The sequence below is a fragment of the Candoia aspera genome, chromosome 5 (genome assembly GCF_035149785.1).
Source record: "Candoia aspera isolate rCanAsp1 chromosome 5, rCanAsp1.hap2, whole genome shotgun sequence".
In the NCBI taxonomy this organism is placed as follows: domain Eukaryota; kingdom Metazoa; phylum Chordata; class Lepidosauria; order Squamata; family Boidae; genus Candoia; species Candoia aspera.
This window is the reverse complement of record NC_086157.1, coordinates 20,160,881-20,185,489: the sequence shown is the minus strand read 5'-3', so window position 1 is coordinate 20,185,489 and position 24,609 is coordinate 20,160,881.

The window sequence follows — 24,609 nt, the reverse complement described above, 5'->3', positions numbered from 1 at the left end:
TGCTGAAAGTGATATTTTGCCTGGTGAGGACATTAAGCCAGAAGAGCAAACTGAAGATCTGTCTGATGAGATAGATGCTTCTCAGGAAAGTGATAGGAGTCAAAATTTAAGCCCTGTATTACCTCGCAGATCTCAGAGAAGTAATAAAGGTGTTCCTCCATCATGTTTTCAGGCTGAAACAGTAAAGGCTTTTCACATATTCACAGAACCTGAGTCTTTAGAACAAGTGAATGCTTTACCACCTGAGATTGCACAAAATTGGCATTCTGCCATGCAACAGGAGTTAGCATCCTTGAAAGAAAATAAAACATGGAAACTGGTAAATCTACCTCCCAATGAATGCTGTCTAGGTTGCAGGTAGGTTTTCAAACTGAAAAGGGATGCTGATGGCAAAATCCAAAAATATAAAGCAAGGTTAGTTGCAAAAGGGTTCACTCAAAGGAAAGATTTAGACTTTGACAAGACTTTTGCACCAGTTACTAAAGGGGAATCAATTAGATTACTGTTAAAAATTGCTGCACTCAAAGGAATGTCATTTCACCACTGTGACATTCAAACTGCATTTCTCTATGGTGAACCACAAATTATATATGCAGCAACCCCCTGGCTATGAAAAAGGGGAGAATCTAGTCTGTGAACTGCAGAAGTCAATCTATGGGTTAAAACAAGCTGCTAGATCCTGGAACCAAAAATCAGATGAAAAACTGCAGAATTTTGGTTTTGAAGAAGGAAAAGCAGATCCATGTGTATATATGAAGAAAGACAAACAAGGCTGTATGTATCTGTGCATTTATGTTGATGATTTGCTGCTGTTCACACCAACAGAAAAACAAAGGCTTGATTTTGAAGCCTGCATGAAAAGCCATTTCACATTAAAAAGTCTTGGAACTGTAAGAAATAACCTAGGTTTGGAAATACACAGGAAGGAGGATGGTAGCTTTCTGTTAAACCAAAGGGGAGATAATGTTAAAATATTGTGAATGGAAAGACATACAGAGTTGTAAAAAAAAAAAAATGGTTTGTGTCTTATTCTGTAGTATAAAAAGAGGAGTGTTAATATGTTTTCTACTACAGATTAAGGTTACTATGGTAACTAATCATTTTGGCCGGGTGAAGAGGTCGAATTTAATTGTTCCCTTTTCATGTGTTAATGGTTGCATTGCCAAGGGAGGAACTTGCCTGAACTTGTTTTAGTTTTAGTTTCCCTTCTGTGTAGGCTTGCAGAGAATATGCAGCTGAGAGAAATCTCTCCTCTCAGCAAACAGCCTTTAAATATGTTTGTTTTCTGTAAATAAAATTATATTTATAGAAATGCCTGGTGTGTGACTTTTCTGATCTCTCCTGGGCCAAAGGCTTTCTAGCACTCTGCCAACAAGCCCTTCCCAAACAATCACTGATCATGAACTCTCCTGCACTCCGGGGGACAGCCTGATCCACTTTGGGAAATCCCTCCTTTACCCAGGAAGAAGAGAATAGGAAAGGATAGAGATCCTTCTCTCATCAGCCTTGACCTTTCAAAAACTTAGCAGAATGACTAGGACATATGACAGTCTGAATTTTCTGTCATACATAAACAAGAAGCTGATCCTGGAAGATGATACAAATCTTCTGTTAGGAGATTAGGGTTAAGACCTAACTGAAAGTTGAAGGCAATAGGAGAAAGGGAAAAGGAAGAGATCCTGAATGTTTCACACTAACTCAGCAGCTAATCTTCCATACAATACGTACAAACAGGGACTTGGGATCCAAAAGCACTGCTGAGATCAGTCAGTCTATAAAAGGGAGTTTTATAAACTGAGTTTAAAGATTCTACTTTACATCTAGCTCCACTGTTCCCCATGGTTATTTTCTTCTGATTCTCTACCTGTCTAAAGCTAATCTGGGCAGATATGCTATCTCCTTGTGATGGAAGACAAAAGAGTAATGGTAAAATGGACTTCCTGTCTTCTTTTTAAAGCTCAACTGAGAGGAAGAGAAACCTTCCTGCTCCTGAATGGTTGCTGAGAGTCTGAATTTCCCAGGATTTGCTGGTCTCTGTCCACTATCTAGATTGACAGCTCCATGTATGATTAATTATCTCTTTCTTACCTGAATCTCTTGGGAGATTCTCTCTTTAATAAATCTCTTTATTCTCTCTTTATTCTCTCTCTTCTGAATCTCTCCCTTTACTACCAGATTCATTCCACTGGTGAGATACTTAATATGACCCTTTGCCATCACTGAAGTGAAGTTTCCTACAGATTGTTCTTTTCCCCTATTTGGCAGATCTAGACTACAATATATGGTCTTCCCAATGTTCCCAAATCCAAGAACTAACCAGGCCCAGCCCTAAGCCTGAAGAAGGTTGGTGATGTGCTGCTACCTGCTGAATTTACTGAATGCTTATAGCAATTTTCAACATGATTTGGGGGTTTCTTGCCTAGCTTTGTTTTTCACTCGCTAGACATGGGACTAATTCTGAATTTAATCCCATATTTGCATTATTTATATGCTACCTTTCCAGCAGGTCCCTGAGGCAGTGAACTGTACATTTGCAGTCACAACAGCCCCAGTAAACTGTTATTCTGAAAATCACCGATACAAATTCTGCAACACAAAAGAAGCAGCTGGAGCTTCCATTGGCTAGCCTAATCCTAAATACTGTAGATAAGATAGCCCAGGCTGGCTGAAATATTTGGGTGTTGTTTAATATGGGCAGGGACATGTTGTAGCTTCCATCGGATTCATTAAGTTAGAAATTAATCCAAAATTTCATCAGCATGGTCTGCCTGTAAGAACTGACAGCATTTGTCCTAACTGTCAGGAACCACGCTGAAATGAGGAATAAGTCTCTAGTGTTTTATTACTGCTACATTAGGCAGAAAATCCTAACAAACTGAAGAAGCGTGAGAAAACCCATACAGATAAACCCCAAAAGTCAAGGCGGGTCTGTTCTGTGTCTCTTTGAATGACTGCTCAACTCCTCACTATTACGCATGCATTTTCCCCCCTGGATAGGGCCCCCCTCCTGCTCACCATCAGTGCTCATGACAGCATTAGTCCCAATATTGACTGACTCATGCAAAATTGGAATATGCGGAATTCAGATTTATTGAGAACCAGTGTACAGAACAGAAGAAAGCTGTGATGAAAAGATTCCCACCTAAACTCACTCATTAAAACTTTCCAGCACCCCCTCCCCCCCTCCTATCTCTTTCTCACCCATCCTGTAATGGTCAGCCATACCAGCCGCAGATGTCTCTGGCAGTACGACCTTGACTCCCCCCTTCCAGCCTAAACAACAGACATTCACACTCCTTGCAATTTTCCCCCTCCCATCTTGTTCTTGACACACATTGGCTCATCATGGCAGACAAACATGATCAGACTATTCATTTGATTGTGGAGTCTGACACTACTTTTGTACCAGCATTCTAAGTATGTCTTCATCTGGAAATGATTGTCAGTAATATAATTTATCTCTTGTGCTCTATCCACTCTTCATTCATTTTTGAGAGTCAGAAACAATTGAAGAAATCAACATTCAACATATCTGGACATCAGTACCCTTCTGACATATCTCTTTGTTTACTAGGCAGAAAGTACTTTCTAATAATAGGCAGCAGTGACTTGTACCTCACTTCTGAGTTTGGATTACATTGGTAGGTTTCTAGAAAAGAAAAAAAAAGTTCAGTAGTTAGGTATTATAATAAAGAAGCATGATAAAAAAGTAAATCTATTGTCCATCAAGTTCTAAAAAAATATGTATATTTTACAAAATTATGCTATACATGTTTAGGATATAGGCCTATTTTTTCTAGCTCATAATAAACAGAAAGTGCTTTCAAGTAGGATCATGCATAATCTGAAATTATACAGTTCAAATTCAATTTTCATTGCTTCTATCTAAGTGAGAGACAAGTTCGTTAAATACAACTCAATAAATGATTTATAAATCCAAGATTACTCTAACCCTACGTGTAAAATTTCAGCAAGTGATTTAATATAATAATTGTCTACACTATTTCTTGCATCTTAACATCAGCAAAATATAATTGTATCTGTGCCTTGGAAAGCACCTTTAAAAATGCTCTGTATCCTTGTTTGTGCATGTTGGGTTGGTACATTTACTATAGTTTCTTGAAATTGTCCCTCATACATAAATCTTGCTAATGATCCTGAAATTTGTGATTGCCTGCTATTATAATTATGTGTAATAACTGATCTATAAAAACAGTTGGAGCTTAAGATTCAGGTTTTCTATGTGCAAGGATTGGCATCACAAACTTTTTTTTTTTTTGCTGCTCCTTCATGAATGTATAAGTAAGTGAGCAAATGGAAACTCAGCAAATTGTTTTGATATATTATAAATAAATATATGTGGATCTCTGCTGAAAAAAGAGCAGATTTTGTGTTAGAAAATGTACAGTTCTCATCCATGACCATAAGACATTGCATCTAATTATGCACAAACACAACTGGGCTAGCACTCCATGTACTACATGAGATCAAGCTGCTTTAAAGGAACTCTTGAGCATTTTTAAAATATTATGATTATGATTATGATTATTATTTTAAAATATTTTAAACTTTCACACAGACACTGGCTTTACCCTTCTTTCTCTACGCAGTGGGTTTGTTTTAATCCGGTCTTTCAGATCTTCCAATCTATTGCCACTGTAACTAAGTCTATCCACCTTGTTGCTGATCATCCTCTTCTTCTCTTTCCTTCCACTGTTATTTATATAGAAAGTATGAAATGATCATTAATCAATAGGTCATGAAAATATTAGGGGCCCAGTCAATGCCTTGTTCCTGTGCTCCCTGTTTCTTTCCACAGCAAAGAGGGCTTTAAAAATACAGGTGAATATATATGATGGTGTGGTGGTTGTGGTGGAGGAAAAACCTCTCCTATTATTGCCCTTAAAAGACAAGAGCACGCCGGGCAGGGTGCTGGTGATAGAGATATCACAGAAGCTGGAACACAAGAGTGGGTGGGAGTTCCTGCCAATGCAGAACACCCCACTCCGCACATGTACAAGGGGCCATTTTTGTTCCTGTCTGCTTTCTGCTTTCCCTAAAATAGGGAGAGAAACTTATTATCCTTTCCAATTGTAGATCATTTCTTGGATTAAGAAGTTAAGTATTCTTGTTTATTCAGTTCAATAAAAGAGGTGTTGTTGCTTCCTACTCCCTTTATGTTTCAAATGTCTCTGCTTTTAAATTGCCTGTTGCTCATTTAAACTTGGGTAACATGTTTACATATATGGAAAGGAAAAATATGAAATATTAAGCAGGACAAAGGCTCATAAGAAACACAGGCATGAATTTAAAGCTGCCTTTACATACTGCCCTGCATGTTCTTATAAAATAGAATGTCCAACATATGCACAAACATTATTCTTGACAATCCAACCACCTTAAGGGGTGGCAGGGGGGAATACCCTGATTTCTTGAGATCTTCAGTCTTTGAATAAATGTTACAGAAGACTTTGAATGTATTTTGATTGCCTGTCTGTAGAACATTTGCCTTTCTAAAATATATCATTTAAAAAACATGATTTCACAAAAGGCCAATAGCTTGAACTAAACAAATAATGTGAAACTGACAAGAGATTTTCAGGCCCCCTTTGTTTCTCCAGCTTGCAAAAGCCAAGCTTTTGTTTGGGCCTTTTTTTTTTTGTGGGGGGGGGGGATATTTGATTTGTTTGAAACTGAGCTAATATGAACAAAATGCAGGCCAGAGTTGTTTTTGTCACCCTCCTCCTCTTTTCATACAAGACATGCTACAAACTTGCACTGACAACAAGTTGCTGGTCTTGAAATGTTGAGAACAGGCAAGGAACATTATGAACCAATCAGATTGTGTTATGATTGTTGTTCTTTTTAAAACAATTGATTCAAATAGTGCCCTGCCTGTTTGTTTGTTTGTTTGTTTGTCTGACTTTAATTGCCACACTGCTGGAGTAAGAAAAATCACCTTGTCCCTGCTTGATCCAAAAGGGGATGGGGGTGGGGGGGAAGGGTAGTGCTTCTTACCATCCCTGTTTGCAGTAAACAATGCAGTTGTGTTGATCTGTCTGGTCATTTGCAAAAAAAAAAAATGTATTATTGTTGCAGGAAGGGAGGCACCTTCTTGTGAAAGAGTCATTTGTTCTGCTAGTTCTGCCAGGGCAAGGACATAATTGTGGCATTATTGTGATATGGTGCTTTTCTAATACTGCAAACTATGGTTCTGACATAGATCCCTCCCCCCAATAGTGGGTGGGGGAAAGGTAGGAGTGTAATGGCTCAGGTGAACCAAGAGGTAAGAGTTTGATGCAGGTTGCTTATATAAGGAGGAAAAATTAAGTCAGGGAGCTTTTTAAAGATTATGAAACAGGGTAGAAACTGATTAGAATGTTTAAAATAATCTTTGCTGATACGATTGCCTGAAAATATACTAGAGAGTTGCAGGTATCACACTGTGATGTTTGCATTTAATCTAAAAATACATACATGCATACACATCAACACTTGGTCTCCTATTAATAATACTTTCTTAGCATATTTAGGTTTCCAGAGACATGAACAAGAACTTCCACCCAGGAGCTGGGAGGCAACATGAAGCAAGAATGAAACCATAGAAAAAGAAAATACAGACAGATCCCACTGAACAAGAAGAAGGAAAAGGAATAATAGTGCTCATGATGGTGGCGGTGGCGTCTCTTGTTGTTCTTTTTTCAGGCAAATTGAGCTGAAATTGTGAAGATTGGCTGGTCCTGGGTTAATTCAGGCACAGCAGAAATGGTGCATGTAGAAGAGAATACTGTTTTAAAACCATTGGCTTATTTTGGCAGAAGCTGCAAAACCTGATGCAACCAACACTGGGACATGTATTTAGAATGTGTGTTTAAAGGAAGTGATCAATATATCAATTTTTTAAAAGTCCTTTTTAAAAGCTAGCTGATTTACAAAGATCCCTAAGGATCAGTGGAAAGAAAGGCATTAAGAGTTCTGATAAAAGTACACAAGAGAAGGGGCAATTGCCATAATGAAAGGAATTGTAAAGTACATATGAATATGACCACAGCAAGTGATAAGAGATATCATTATCAAATCACATCTATTTTCTGCAGTGCTGCTGATGGATTTCAGAGGGGATGCAGCATAGTTGCTAAGTACATGAACTAAAAAGTGCTTTCTAAACTTGTTTTCTAGTATTGCTGTGCAAAACCTTCAAAAAAGATGCTTCATAAATATGCTTTTCCAAACAACCTTGTGGACCTGCCTGCATAGGGAACACACCACCTGCGAAGTAGTTGCAAATACACACATGCACAAACAGATTTTGAAATAGCCACATGAACCTCCCAAGGAATATGGCTGTTTGAAATGTAGTTCAAGGAGAGATGCCTTACTTGCACCAAAACACTTATTTTGAATGCTTTGTAGTGTCCCATTGGCTAATGCTATTCTCTTCTCTTACGTTGTGTAATTGTCAAAGAATTTGGAAAGGAAATGCACTAGGTTCAGATGAAAAAGTGGTAAAACCAAGAGCAGAATGTAAGTTCAGTGGTGGAGCATTTACTTTGCATGCAGAAGGTGCCCACCTTAATTCTGGCTAACCCTAATTTAAAAAAGATCAAGGTATGATGTACCATTGATAATTGTCACCAGATAAACTATCTAAGATGTATAAAGGTACTTCTAACTGTTGCTGGAAATGTGAAAAAATATGAAGGACATTTTACCATGCATATTGGATACAAATAATGTATATATGATGAAGCAGAGAATTTTAAAACTCAACTTTCATTGAAACCAGAGCTTTTTTTATTAGGACATATGGATAGTCAGCTAGAAAAGGCTCATGGACAATCGGTTTTATATATGGTAACTGCAGCAAGGCTATTATATGTATAAAGATGGAAAAATATAGAAGTACACTCAATGGAGGAGTGGATTGTGAAGATGGCAGAACTTGCTGAAATGGCCAAATTGACTTGTCTGATTAGGGAAGGAACAATAACTACTTTTATAAAAGAATAGAAACCCTTTATGGACTTTTTGCTGAAAATGGACAAAAATAAACTGATGATCTTGGGATTTACTGATTAAAAAGTGTTTATGGGAAGAAAGGTACCATGATATTCAATTTTGGAGGGCATAAATTGTAATAATTATGTTTGTAACTGCTGTAAAGAAGATCAAAAGTTGCTTCTTTAGATTTTTTTCTTTTTCTTTCTTTTTTTCCCTTCTTTTCTTGACTTTCACGGTTTCTCACTTTTTCTTTTATGTTTTCATATATATATATATATTTCTTTTTTCTAATTATTTCTTTATATTTCTGTGGTTTTTAATCCTGTATTTTTTTTTCTCAGTAAAAAATAGATAGATAATAGCTACGGTAGGTAGGTAGGTAGGTAGGTAGATAGATAGATGATAGATGATAGATAGAACAAGGAAATAAAAGGATTCTGTCCCAGATCTTATATAGCAATTTACAATCTGAGAATCCTTTGCTAGAAGCCACAATAATGCCTCTTGCCCTCTTACCCCCACTAAATGTCAGTGTACACAATTTGTATCTAAATCCAATAATTCAAGTGCTTGCTCTTTCAGCCCATCATCCACCTATTTTGGCTGATTGTGCAGTTCCAGCATTACTGTATGCTGATGATATATTCATTCTGTCTACTTCACAAGTGGAAATGAGAAAAACACTTAGGGCACTAGTTTTATTCTGCACAGATCAAAAACTTTCAATAAATTATGAGAAAACTAACGTCTTAGTTTTTGCCCGATGCCATCATAAGAATCACAAATGGCAAATAAATGGGACTCCAATTGAACAGGTGCACACCTATAAATACCTTGGAGTGCAGTTCCATGCTTCCTTATCCTGGAATGCCTATTTTCTTTACTGGGGAAGTATTGCACCATGTACCTCATCAGCTATTACAACATTCTAACATTCAAAAGAGCCCATTATATTCCTGCAGCTTGCAAGGTCTTTCAAGCTAAGGTAGTCCCTCAGCTTCTCTATGGCTCTCAAATCTTCTCCCTTGCAGAGCTTAATATTATTGAAACCATCCAGAATAAGTTTATTAGAGCCATATTGATGGTACCAAAAAGTATTAAAAATGCCATCCAATGGGTGGAAATAGGTATAGTTTCATTGGATGCCAGAGCATGCTTCCTTCTTCTTACCTTCTGGCTAAGGTTAATTTTGTTTCCTATAGGTTTAGTCCCATTAGTATTTAGAGATCATTTTAAGTCATTGTAGATTTTTAAAAAAGCCTTAGATAAAATTCAGTTGCTGGGCTTCTCTATGGAAAGTTATGTGCTCATTAGGATTTGATAATGCTAGAACCGCCCTGAAACAATGAATCTGGGATATAGATCTCCAAACAAATTTAAGTAAGGTGCTACACCCCAATATCTTTCATTTTCTTCCAGAAGGGTTTGTTCCAGCTTCTTATTTATCATCTATCACAATTTTGAAATTGTGTAAAGCTTTCACTTTAGCCAGGCTAGACACACTGCCCTCAGCAGTCCTTTTTGGACATTTTAAAGGTATTCCTATGCACCTTCAGTTATGTCCATGTGGTGATGGCTCAATAGAAACCGTAAGCCATACATTGTTATACTGTTCCCTATATAAGGACTCTAGACAGATCCCTACATATCAGTTACTGAAGAAATTTCCAGGCAGGGAGTGTGATTTGTATTTAATGCCAGTTCTTTTGGACAAGGACCTGAAAATATCCTCCCAGATTGCCGAGTTCTGTGCTACCATCTGCACAATGCACCACACCATCACTTAGATTTAGAATTTCTTAACATAGTATTTTATTTCGATTTATTTCAATATTTTCATTCTTAATTTTAGATTGTATTATACTATTTGTTTCTGTTTATTGTTTGTTGCTATTGTATAATCTTATTGTACCTGGCCTCAGGGTTGTAATAAACGTGTTGTTGTTGTCAGTGTAAACAATACAGCACTTGATGAATAAAAGGATTTTCTAAGAAATAGGAAACTGAGAAGTCATTAATTAAAACAAAGCCAAATAAACAAACCAACAAACAAATAAATAAAGACATTAAACTGGTTGGATGTGGGCAGCAGGACATACTTCATCAACTACTCCTGATCCTCTTCTGGGTTTCTTCAGCATGTAATTTGTCCTTGTCTAATCCATGATGACTCAAGCACGGTGCTAATTATATGAGTTTCTAGCATGCCACTAACTTCCTCCCACATGTGGTGGCCTTGATTAGATTTGCCCATCAGTTTGAATAAATCTCACTGGTTATTTACAACATACTAACAACCCTTTCTCATTTGACAAAATGCACTTTTCAGAATGACATTTTTTCCTGCATTTTCAGTCATTCCAACTACTTGTCTTTGCCATTAAATCCAGAAACTAAATATTTCTCTACAAGATAACTTGTATTCTGATATTTACAGAAAACAGGACTAATCTCTATCATAAAAAGACAAAGGATTTGTGGGGGGGGCCAGGGATAGCTACTCTCTTATATACTGTATGTTGTATATTCCAATATAGCTATTAAAAACTTCTGCAATTGATAAAGCTTATATTATTAATATAATTGGAATGTTTAATACTGGAGAACCGAAGTTTAAATGCTGTTCAAATCTATCAGATATAGAGACATATATGGTGTGTATGTATGTGTATGAGTATGTAGACACATATTATACATAAATGAAATTCCTTGTTGGATGAAGAACAATCTTAATATGTGATATGAAGCTGCGTATTATTTTTTAGCTGGGGAAGAAAAAAAACAGTCCATCTGTTAAATGGTGGAGTTCAACAATTTGCAATGAAATTCAAAGAAGATACAATAGACAAGAGAGTCTAATTGGTGTAGTAGTTAAGGCACCAGGCTACAAACCAGGAGACTGTGAGTTCTAGTCCCACCTTAGGCACAAAGCCCGCTGAGTGACTCTGGGCTGGTTACTCTCTTTCAGCCCCGGGAAGAAGACAGTGGCAAACCACTTCCAAATTTTGTTAAAAAAACTGCAGAGACTTGTCCAAGCACTTACCAGGAGTTGTCAGCCCTTTGAGGTAGATCAGACTAGGAGGCCAGTACTACTTTTATTATATAGCTATAGTAACAAAATCTTGCAAGTCTGAATGGACTTCACCACCTCCCTTCCTTTATTTTTTGTGTGAACTAGGGAGGGGCTTGTCTCAGATGTTTCCTCACATTACTTTCTTGCCCCAGACTCAGGCCCCCTTTTTCTGACTGTTGCCTTGGAAACAGCTCTTCCTCCTGTCCTGAAGGCTATTCCCTTAGCCCTCTACAGGAGTCAACACTGACTCAAAGATGCATGCAAGCATGCAGCCATGTGCACATGGACACACACACAAACAAACACACAACAATAGATAGCACTTTATCTCAGTGTCATGAAATGAAGATGCATCCCTTTATGAAATGGATAGAAATTTCAATCTACTTGTTGCTGTTTCTGAGACCCATATTAAGTGGAAAATCATGGTTTTCTTTTCATGTAATTGGGAAAAAAAGGTTCACCAACTGAACAGAATATGACAATTTCATGAAGTGGGTTCATATTTAGACAGAAACCTCTGGGTTAATATAATATCTAGGAATTCTGCTACAGCCCCCCTTGGAGAGACCTTTTCCAATCCTGTTCCACTGTCTCATCAATTCAGAGTCTGTTCTCTTTGAGAACAGATGAAGAAGCTACCAGGAGATGGCAGTCCTGAGATAGAATTGTTGGAGAGTTTTCCATAGATATCCATGGCAAGCTTTAGAATTCCTAGTTGCAATCTTAGTTTCAAGGGGCTTAGTGTGAACCTGGGCTCATGGTAGCTCAAAGCTGACTATATCTGTATGTCTGCTTACTCTTGTACAACATGTCATGCATGCTCAGAACCTATTTCTAAGGGGACTAATATTTCTGAATTATAGATAATTCAGGAGCTATACTCAGCTGTACTTTTAGTAACCTCACTGCATTCTATATTCTGTTAAAGGCATTATCATGGGACTTGTCAAGATAATATCTAAATGTTCAGTTAATCCAAGTTCTAGATGAAATTAATAATGAAAAAAGTACTAATGAAGCTTTAACTAGAAAACAACAACAACATTAGATTGGAAAAGTAAATAATGATTAAACTAAGTATAGTTTTCATTGTATTATGCAGTACACAGACTTGAAAGCCTTTTTTTTTTCTTTTTGTCCACTCTATGCCAGTTAAATATTCTACTGCATCATGAAAAATGTTTTCCTTCCCACCTTTCACACCACAAAAATAGATGTCCAATCTTTTTCAATCTTTCCTAGTCTTTGAATTTCCTTCAAAGTCGTACTCCATTGTCATTAACTTTCCATGACACTAGTGTCATGTTGCATTAAAAATGAAGAGGAATATTCTCTCAGATGCAGAACATTTGTAGCAGGAGTAGAAGAATAAAGAAGAAAAAGAAAAAAAGAAAGAAAAGAAAAACAAATGGGTGAACAGATTGTCCTTTCTTTAGGTCAGAGAAAGTTGTATCTGAAAACACTGAGATATGAGAATGTTTCCAAGATGTAGGACATTTTTACAAAAGTTAATCTAGATTAATATTTAAAGCAGTTATGAATAGTTGTAAGTGCACTTTTCTTCTGGAGCCATTTACATCGATTTGACTGTATTTTCCTGTTAATGTTTTCAGGTAGTTTTCTGGTGACTCCAGGTATCATTATTCATGGGTGTCTCAGCATCTAGAACAGCTTTTATCTCTCAGAGCCTTCTTACATCTTCTGGAAACACTCCTTCCCACCAAATACTGTTGCTGACAATTGGTTATGGGTTTTTCTTCTGACTTTTGTTAGTAAACTAATGGAAATAAATTTCTTCAAAACATTTGATAGCAATATTGAAAATTCCAATTGTGTTCCCTCTGGAAAAAAACATTGGTGAAAAGGAAGCATTAGTAGTAGTAGTCATAGCAGCAGGAGTAGCAGCAGCAGCATATACATTAGGGTATTAGGTTAGCTTATTTATCCCTGATTCTCAGAACTCATTCAAAAATACATGTAAAAGTATGCCTGAATCCAAGGGCATTAAGAAAACAAAGATCCTCATTTTAGATTTTGTCTCAATTCCAGTATGGCATGGAGTTTACTAAGAGGCCTGGAAAAGCTCTGATTCAGGTTCTAGATATAACTTTCTCTTACCATTCCATTGTCATGACAACTTCACAATCTTATACCAGGGCTTTGGCAAACATGTTTTCTTCTCCAAAGGCCTATAGGAATCAAATGTTACCCCTTTCCACTTACCCAGTTCTCTACAGTATGTCCCAAACATGATAGCAACAACACACTAACTGATCAAATGTTGTTGAAATACTATTCTCATATTTTCTTTTCATCAGTAGCATAATTATCATGCTTTTGTGGTCCATATTAATTGATCTGACCAATTGTTTGCAATTCTGGGCCACTATTATTTCTGTTAAGTAAATCTTTGTGCCACCTATAAGCATACATTTAAAATTTGGATATATTTAACATGTGGCTTGTCAAGTCTACAAATAGAGTAAATGTCTAGGACCAAACCAAAAAAAAAGGGGGGGACTTGCCTACCTGCTCAAATTGATGGAGATATGTAGGTGCTGAGATGCTTGCCTGGAGCATGGCTGAAAATTGTGCAAGGCAATGAGTGAGAAGTCAGCATAGTTGGAAAGCAAGGGGCAGTGGTGGAGTTACAGATCCAGGCCTCATTCTGCAATAATGTAATGAATAAAAATTGAGAAGCAGATGAATGACGAATTAATAAGTAGGTAGATATAATTTAGAATTCATGAACTTAATAATTAGAATCCTACATTAAAATCCTGCATTATCATAAAGTTCACAAGTTGATCTTGGGAAGCCACTAATCTTTATCATGAAGTTCTTGCAAGTGTAACGAAGCAGAGGAGGAACCTGATAAATGGCCCTAAGATGCCTGAAGGAAGAAGGAATGTTTAGCTTGAGTGATTTAACTGCTTCAATAATCCATTGTTGAACTCTCCACCATTCATTCATTCATTCATTCATTCATTCATTCAGAAAATGTATATGGCCCATCTTAAGCAAATTACTTTGGGCAGCTCATAATAAAAAACAATAAAAACCATACAGATTCAAATGTAAAAAAAAAAAAAAAAAACTAAATCAAAATCAAAATAGCAAAGCCAAGGCATCTCATGCATAAACTTCAGTCAAAAATTCACCAATTTCAGGCTCTAATAATTTGGTACTAATACCTATGGGAAAGGCCAGGTTTTTACAGTCTTTCAGAAGGTTAGCAGCATTGGGATCATCTAGATTTCCATAGGGAGTGTTTCACAAGACAGGTGCCAGAATACTATTTGTGCATGCAAGCAAACCGATTGTACTTCAGACAGAGATCTGAACATCAGAATTAAGAACCACAAAGAGACAAAAGATGTTTAGAATCTCCCTTCAGATCTTGCTGCTCAGTATATGAAGAATTGTAGCTTCTGCTCTGTGAATCGGAATGTTCTGATTCCTGATTCTGTTCTAGAGCCCACCACCAATAAAGAAGCAGAATACTTGCAGGTAAAGAGATAAACTAACTAGATGCATGCAGAAAGCATTGCAATCTTTTGAATAAAGCAATGATGTATATAGACCAAAGAAGGTGTCCAAATGACTCTTACACAAAGGTTGGTGGGAACAGAATGAATATGCTCATAAGAATTTAATTCAGTTCATTTTTTCTTGCCAGTAGCTTAAGGTACTATATATGCAGTTCCCTGACAGATTCCCATCCATGCAGTAGTCAGTCTTAAGGCTCATTTAATTTAATTTTTAGCCCTTGGCAATTGTAAAATTATTTTATATTTAGCACAGGTAGTGCTGGGCAGAGACATCATCTGCTTTTTTTTCCTCCCTCGGGCAGTTCTCATTCAAGAATTGATAAAGATAATTTGCTTTTCAAGGAGAAGAACATTTTGAAGAAATTTTCAGAGGTGGAGTGTGATATTATTGTACTGATTAAGTTGTGAGGGGATCAATGGTTGTGTGTGAATATCCTATATTTTATATAGTATCTCTTAGTTTCATGCTGCTCAGCAAGTAATGAACAGAAGATGTTATTGTGGTCAAAGGGATGCCCTCAAACAAAAGCAGAGTGGTTGCAGGCTAGTTGGGGCAACAAGGCATGGAGGCTTCTGAAGGCACCTTGTGTTAGCAGATTGCTAGGAAAGCCTTTGGCCCAGGAGAGATCAGGAAAGTCACACACCAGGCATTTCTATAAAAATAATTTCATTTACAGAAAGCAAACATATTTACAGGCTCTCAGTGAGAGCTGCTTAACTCTCTACATGCCTACACAGAAGGGAAACTGAAACTAAAACAAGTCCAGGCAAGTTCTTCTCACCCCCCCCCCCCAGTGCAACAATTAACAACTGAAAAGGGGACAATTAAATTCAACCTCTTCACCCGGCCAAAAATGATTAGTTACCATAGTAACCTTAATCTGTAGTGGAAAACATATTAACACCTTGTTTCAAGCTCTTTCAAATATGTTCTTTTCTCTATCCTATAACTCTCTCAAAATCTGGCCAAGAGAGTTGGGGAAATTCTCTGAAATAGATACTGGGGATGTGTGTGGTGTTACAGTGAAGATGAAAAACTCTCTCCATCCTACTCTCCATCAGAAGAAACTACTCCCATTGATGGGTATAGCACTGAATTTCACCCAGAAACAATGTGGCTACTTCTTCCCAACACATGTTTGCTAACATTGCCTGAGTAATAGTCTGATTACTTTTATTTAGCCACCACCATTTAATGTCAAATGTACTTTACACATTTATAAAGAAGTGTGGGGTGCTGAGAAATATAAAGATTGGAAAAAAAATTGCACTTCATTTTGTGAGGCCTCCATAGCTTTTTGACAAGGGATGAATAAAAATGACATAACTCAATGTTTATTTTCTCTCAGCAGTTTCCAGAGCAAAGCAAGTAATTTTTACAAGTACATGACATCTCTTGTTTCTAAGTAGCATTTCAACAAGCTCTGGGATTTTTTAATTTTAAATTCTAAGCATAAATTCTTATCAAGTGTTCTCACAAGCATAGTTTAAAAATGCACAGACCTCTGCCATTCATTCTTCCCTCTGTCAGCACTGTGTAAACTTTCTCTAGCAGTCCTAATCCTCACGTCTAACTTTGAGGTCAGCATTTTACTATTCCAAATCACTCTCCTGCCTCCCCGCCCCCCAATGGCATCAAGTTGGATCCCCCACACGCCAATCCCAGAATCCTGGTAGGTAGCTGCTTGACTTTTTTGACCAGTCCCTATAGACACTCCTGGATCCATTTCTTGTAAGAACATTTCATATCATATATATGACAGACAAATAAGGCTGCTCATATTTCCTGATGATTTTTTGTTTTGTTTTGTTTTCAAAAGATGTCAGCAGTTTTTGTTTAGCCAGTTGGTACTCTGCAAGGGACATATAATATCGATGAAATCTGAAAGATTGGGTGTGGGTGTGGTACAGGTCCATGGATAAACTCTGGAATTATAGAGGCAGGGCAAGGGACCAGTGCTGCCTGGTTGAATTATCAAGCTTCCAAGTGCTCAAAGGAGACAAAGCAGCAAAGAAAGGACAACAAGGATTAAAGTCCACATAACAGATTTAAAAGTTATAGCCAAAAAAAAAAAAAAAAAGTGATAAGACCTTCAAAATAGAGGTTACTATTCAGCTTTTTAAAATATTGTGCAGATAAAAGGAATGCTTTAGGCATGCTGGGGTTCAAATAGTTCTCAGATGCTATGCATTCTCTTTTGAACCACAGTACATAAAAATCAACTTTAGAAATACATAATGCTAATAATAAATAATACCTAAGTTTGCATAATAGTTTAGATACATTGCTGCAAAAGATTAGTGAGGGTTGTTCATAAGAAACTCTGGTACTCATCAAATTCCATTGTTTTCCCATCTTTTTTTTTTTTTTTAATAAAGGAAGTAAATTTTAGAATAGAATAGAATCAAGCTATTTCATCTAACTCAGTACTGTTTTTATCATCATAGCCAATTATGGTCCTAACAGAGAAGTGTGAAGCAAAACCAACTTTGTTTTTAGCATCTAATGCATTAAATAATACTCTCCCTGTACACTGTATGTGATGCTTCTGTTTACCAACAGCCTTCCATGGTTTTGTATACATTATTTGTTGAGGTCCTCTATACTTTTAATCAAATATACAGAAATAAAATTATTAAGAAATTATTTGGAGTTGCTTAAGCTTCTATAGGAAAGACTTTATAATGCTAAAAGCAGTTTGATAGTGGGAATCAATTACGCAGAGGGATGATGGAGTCACTTTCATTTATTGTGTTCAAGGAAAGCTGGAAAGTCATTTGTGGTAAATGCTTTAATTTGGTTTCCTGTGCAGAGCAGGGAGTTTTAGGAAGAGAACACACTTTGTTTCAGGTCCTATTAGGCCTTTCTAACAGCTCAAGTCTACACTGTCTTGCTTCTTGTTTCATAAGAGACCAAACAAGAAAACTGAACAACAGCATCAGGTGTATGTTATAGTGGCTTAACTGGGTCTGGATAAAATGTCAGTGCCTAAGCATAAAGTTTGGGACTCCTTTCTAAGAGCAAAGCAGTTCTCACAAGCCTGCTGGATCAGATTAGAAGCCCATCTAGTCTACCATGCTGTGTCACAGTCATCAGCAAGATGCATTCAGAGAGTTCACAAAGGTGGAGAGGAAATGATACCAGAAATAGGAAGTCATGGTGTATATACAGTATATGTTGCTGGGTTCACATATATCACATATCACACTAACCCTTTGATTTAGACCAGTATGTTGGATAAATTATTTTTATTGTTTCTAGATTGCTTTGGGTGCCATTTGGTAGAGTCATGTGACTTTAAATTTTAATAAATCAAGCTGAGACAGAAAGTGTAGATGACTGGATGGATTTGTAGCACCATATAATATTTTGTGGGGAAGACTCGGTATCTTCTCTAACGACATTTGTAATAAAAATGCAGATATTTTTCAATACATTAGAGCCATAATCTTATTAATAGAGAATCAAATCATGTTAATGGCAGAAACAGAGTCTCCCCAGCTCAAACTCGGTAGAAGCTACCCAGACACTCAACAAGACATAGCTAGATACGATGTTTTATTGCAAACTAGGATGCAGGAATAAATTGCCTTCTATCAGTATGAGAATGCAGTTCCCTCTTGTATTCCCTGCAGTTTAAATCTGGTGCTTCCTTTTTCCTGCCTTTCTCACAGCTTAATGGATGCTTTGCTTTGTGATCCTCAGGCTTGGTGCTAAATAGCAGTTGGTTATTGACATAAGTTGCATTTCTGCCCTAGGAAACTCTAGCTCTCAATGAAACTCCACACCAAATATAATGTGTATCTTCCCCTGCCCTCCCCCCGCCCTCATATATTCACTGAGCATTGTGAAGTGAAAGTGGGAGAAGTTCTACTGACACAGCTTCTGCTACCTTTACATCAGTATATCCAGCATTAAATATATGGGTTCATAATAATCCTGAACATGTAGTTACTGGGAAAAGGACCAGTGAATGTATTACCTCTCTTTTCAGAAAACTCAGTGTAGATGGGATGACCATACTATATATATTGTAACTATAGTTATTAGTAGGAACAACATCATATTTCAACTATTCAGTGATTTTTTTGAAGTGTACCAAGCTTGGAATAAAGAATGTATGTTTTGAGTTCTCTGCAAAGTCAAACCATGACCTTGGACCAAAACAGTCTTTTTGAATCTTGTTAGAACATTTTGTGTTGGCTACATTCCAACGGAACAAAGCTCAAACTAGCTTGAGGTTTTATTGCAATAGGAAGCAATGAGAGCTCATAACAAGTCCTCTTTTCTCTCATTTTATATCCAAGGCTACAACAGTTGGTAGGGTTATTATCAGCTATGCAACTTGCAGAAAAATCGTCCAGATGGAAGACATTTAAACCTTTTGGAAACATTAAAACAAATCCTCAGAGGAAACAATGGGAACACAGCTTAGCTCTTATCTTCTGAAAAAAAATCAGTGTATAGTAGAATCTCTTAGCAGAAAATCCCTTAGGATTTTTAGTTCAACAGAAAAAAATCATTTCATTTTTTAAAATAAACCCCCAGACCCTCACCCAACACATTAACAACACAAGAAAGCTAATCATGCCATTGTCACCACCCAGCTGGACTACTGCAACATGCCTACATGGGACCACTTGGAAGCTGCAGTTGGTTCAAACTGTAACAACCCATTTATTAGCTGGCATTTGCCAGTGGGAGCACCTTTTACCTGTGCTGTGGGGCCCTGCAATGGTTACCAATTACAAGACAATTTAATGTGCTGGTCTTGATCTATAAAGCCCTACATGGCTTGGCACCATGTTAACCTCAGAACTATATTCTCTCAGCAGAATCAGCCCAATCATTTCAATCTTGCTAAGAAAAGCTGCTGGTGGATTCCCATTTTCCAGAACTCAAGGGGCTGAGGTTTGGATCACTGCTTCTTGGTAGCAGGGCCAGCTTTCAAGAATGGTCTCCCATGGGAAATGAAGCTCCCACTTTAACTGCCTTCCACAAGGAGCAAAAATTGGCTCATTTTGGGTGTGATGTTATCTTGGGAGAATTTTATAAATTGCTGGCTGCTGGGTTATGTTTTATATATTCATGTGATCCATTGTTTTCTTTTAGTTTCCAAAAGTGTTTGCAAAAGAAGCCCTGTTCTACTTATAACTCATGCAATAGTACATTACTGCACAAACACAAAAATAAAGCAAAAAACCAATGATACAGCAGTTAATGCCCTGTGATCTATAATTAGGAAACAAAATCTGTATGTATTCTGCAGCTCATAAGGATAAAAAAGCCAGAATTTCAGACCAAATCTGTGTAGTACATACCAATGGCACCACAATAATTGAACAGGAAGCCAACGTCTTGAATCCTGAAAGTTGTCTGCATAAACTTCCAATCCAACTTTTAAAAATTGCTTGGATATAGATGTGATCTGACTTGCTTTGATCTGGGTCCAGACAAGGAAGGTTGTAATAAGTTTGCAAGGCTGCTGCTGCTGCTTCCATTGCATTGGTTATTTAAGTTACGACTCAGATCTCTCAGTTGCAGTCCATCATCTCAATTTTTGATAAGATCAGTGTTTCCATGCTGCATAATGGTTCTGTATTAATTTTTGTAAGATCGTTTTGTATCAAACCAGATTACACCCCTCTCCAAAAAAAGTTCCTTAAAAAAGTCAATTGACTGCATCAAAAAGATTCCACTTGAATGCCTTTGCCATAAAACTGCCATAGCATTTGAAAGATAGTCCTTTTTAACACCCTATTTATGCATTCATGGTTTATTAATGGTGTGGAATCACTGAAGGGTAAAGATATACAAAACGGAAATGAAAACCGAGGGGGTGAAATATATTTACAAACTGTGTTGTTCTGAAAAATAACCTTAAACAACCTTTTGGGTTTATGTGATGTAATTACTGCACAGTCCTCTTCCTCCTCCTCCTCCTCCTCCTCCATGGCTGACCATTAGCAGTTACATTATATTGTTTGTATTCAATGCTGTCACAGGTCATTTGTGTCAGAAGACAGTCAAATCCATCACAAGAGTTCTGCCTAAACAATCTGGTAAGTGGTAGGATTGTTTGCTATGCCCTTTATTGACCTGAAAGGCAGAGCTACAACTTTCTTCAATAAGTGTACCCTACTATGAGCTGACTTAAATCTTCCAGATCTTCTGGATGGAGGTTTTACTCTGGACTTGGTATTTTTTCTTTATACCAAATTTATATCATATTAATGTTCTGAGAAACTCTGAAACTCTCTCAAAGCTATTTTCCAAAGCCATGAAGTCTTTAGTTTCTAAAAGCTGTGTGGCTTGGCTTTACCTTGCTTCTGAGTCTCCTCCATCATTTCAAATATGGAGAAGACACATTAATACATATGCTCTACTTGTGCATAAGCCTCTTCCAAAGCTTTCAGTCAGCCATTGGGAAACTGGAAAACCTTCTGTGCAAAAGCAGTACATGTGTAGAAGACCCTTCTAGTTGCTGAAACTGCCAATGGTATAGTGAAACTTCCTGTCCAGGCTTTAAGGCTTTGTAATGTGAGGCAACTTTTTGAGCTGAACTCAAACCGCCACACACTGGCTACTTGTATTTCTGCAATATACCATATTCAGAATGATTGCAGGCTATTATTTTTGTCTTCTTCCTGTATAATTTTCTCTATTAAAGATAATTTGGTATCTGTGTGTGTCTACACATGTGCACAATTTCATAATCCCATGACAATCTTAAACCAGGGCAATCTCTACCACCACTCTTGTTAGAGATTTAGCAACATTTCTTCTCATTCTATCTCCTGCTGCTTGGATACACACTATTTACAATTGATTTTATTTTGTTTTTGTTTTTTGTTTTTACTAGTCCCCCCTTTCATGCTGATTAAAAAGGCTTTTTTATTCTGACTTAGCACTGTGCTGTATGCTTACAGTCATTTACATGTACCTTAGCAGAATGGTTTAGTGAGAAAAAAAGAGATTAGATTAATTTAATCTAAATTAATTTCTCAATTAAGAGTATCATTTTATACAATACTTTACATTATCCATATCAATAATACTTACAGTACAATGCCACAATAACATGTAAACCAAAAATCAACAACAGAGAGATGATAAATTCTGCAAATGGATGAGCACCATAAATTCATAAATAACCCAAAGATCATAAATTGTGTAAATACAGCAATCGCCAAAAAGATATTTAATACTGAAAATATTAAATAACATCAATACTGCAGATATTATAAACAGCATAAAAGTCAAGTCTCCTTCAAGTCAGGTAGAACATCTGGTCATTTCATGGACACATGATGTAGTTTTCAGTTACATTCACCATCAGGAGGCAGCATGTTATACGTTTCATCCTCATTAGAAAACTTCAGAGGTGGGGTGTCAGATGGTATTCTATGGGCTTTGAATATTTTATTTGGTTAGTAATATTAAATAATATTTCTTAAATCACATTCTGTATTTTTATGCAGTTTATGATTCCAAAATATAATAAGAGTGTTTTAATATTCTACTAAAAAAATAAAGTTTCTGTTTTATTATTCATCTCCAAATATTTCAGAATAAGTAAGCTGAATTCTTCCAAACATTTCCACTATTACATGGTTGAATAATGATTCCATTTTGTTCAATATTTATTAGTTAGTTTACTGATCATGATTGGTAGTTTGCAAAAAAATATAGCAAGGTGGCAGCACTTAGCTTAACTTGGCAGATTTCAGAAGGCTAAGTAGTGTAAGACATGCTTAGCATTTAGATGGGGGACTACCAGGGAAGACAAAAGGTAAAGTTCTTGGCTGGACTGAGAAGTTGGGAAAAAAATATCTATGGAAGTCAACCACCTTCTGTATTTAATGACCTTACACTTCAAAACACCTCAACAACAACAAAAACCCTGACACTTTTATTTCATAATTTGTCTTCCCAAATGAATTTTAAGTGCTATGATTCTGACTCAGATACATAGATAATGCAAATACAACTAAACTCATTACTGAAAATATATATTCTATCTTAGGTTTTGCACATGATTTTTGATCCATGTTTCCTCTAGAAAGAAAGAAAACCATGCATGCAAAATAGACATACCTATTTTCTGCACTGTTGCCAAGAACAGTACCAGGACCTGAGCTTTACTGAAAAGAGATTTTGTTTTACTTGGAATGACTAAAACTACTGAACAAGTATATTTCCTTGGGATGGAAAAAATAAAGGATTTGAATTTGTTTGTTTTTTTAAAGTACTACCTTAATTGAAACCCAGGCCAAGAAAGTAAATCCATAGAGATTGATATCTTTACTGTATACAGTATATACTTTTTTTCCTCTCAATGAAACCTCAGCTACAGTTTTGCCTAAATTAATAGAGTTTTCTGTATTAATCTCTTTCCTAACCTTTTTTTTTTTTTAAATCACCCATAGGTTTAAGTAGATATGCTTTATCTCAGTCTAATATGCAGTGGTAGTATCAATTACTGCCTGTGAAGCTGTGAACCTTCAGTATATGGCTGCAAATATATCAAGAAATACACCAAATATAATCCATGCTGTGTGGTGAGGGAAATGGGAGGGCAGGTTATGTGATCAACAAAGGAAGATAAGGACCAGAAAAGAAGGCAGACTGCTGTTTTTTTGTGTTTTCTGTTGCAGGAATAACATTATATTTACCCAAACAGCTTTCATTTATTAAATACCTTGCTGTGTTTAAAATGCTGATCATCTTCTTTGGCCATAAGAAAGCTTGCTTTCACAAATGAGACTTTCTATCTATACACCCTTCCCTTTCAGTGCATTATAATGTAGAGTTCTGTTTTTTTAGCTACTGAAGAATAAAGCCAACACAGACATCACATAAAATATGAAGATTCTTGCTGATGAAGGAATTTAGACAGCACCTTTTGCCAAGAGAAGCACCTTTGGAAACAATCTGCTTCTTGGTTAAAGTCATTCTTAAGAAACACCCTGCTCTAGAATATTAGCCAGAAGCAATCCTTTTATTCTGCCTTTTATTTCTATTTTGAAGAATATTTTCTGATAAAAGAAAAAGAAATGCAGTGAAAGTTATCCCCTGCTCCTGCTTCTTGAAGTATTTGCTATAATCCTGATATTGATCAAGCTGTTGTGGATGCTGACTCATTTCCAACCAGTACTAAGTACTAGTTTGGAACTAGGACCTTTGAAAACAAAAAATAGTGATATCAGATATGGGCTGGAGTTGCACAGATATGTACAACTGCTACATGGCAGCAAAGAGTCACAGAAAACTCTAACTCCATCTAGTAGTTATTAGTTTTGTAGTTGCAATGGGGTAGCCCTAGTTTTAAAAAAAACAAACAAACCCTGGTCTTTCACTGAAGTTATCATTAAAGGCCTCTGAAGAAGATTAAAGAATCCTGTGGGCTACCAGTAATTCTAGGTATTGAGTAGCTTGATGGAAGGCTCACCTTTACTCCCCTTGACCATGACATGAACTTACCTCAGTAACTGTTTTTATAGGGTATCACCTTTATTTCCTACCTACAGTCAAAACAGAATGTTGCCTTTAGCCCCTCCCATTATAAAATAGTGTTTTCCCTCTTCCCCCGACACAGTTCTAGCCATGGATACAATCCAGCACATTTCACTGACAATATAGCTGCTGACACAGTCAAGGATGGGATCTTCCCAGGTCCTCTAGGCCACTTTAGGCTATTGCAGATAATCCTTGCTGTTTGTGGAAGTGCCCTTCATGGCCACTATGGCTTGAGCTGTAAGACAGACTGAATTTCTGCTTGGATAAAGGCTGAGCATTTGTCCAGTCTCACTTGGGCTCCTCAGAAACATGGGCTTAAAGACAATGCAGCAGTTTCCAAACTCCTAAAAGTCATGTTGAAATGGCACTTCCCCTGTGAGTCATTATATTCAGTTTTACCAAGTGATGTACATGCTTGTGCAAAGCAATTCTATTAATTTCATCTGACCTTTTGGTAAATC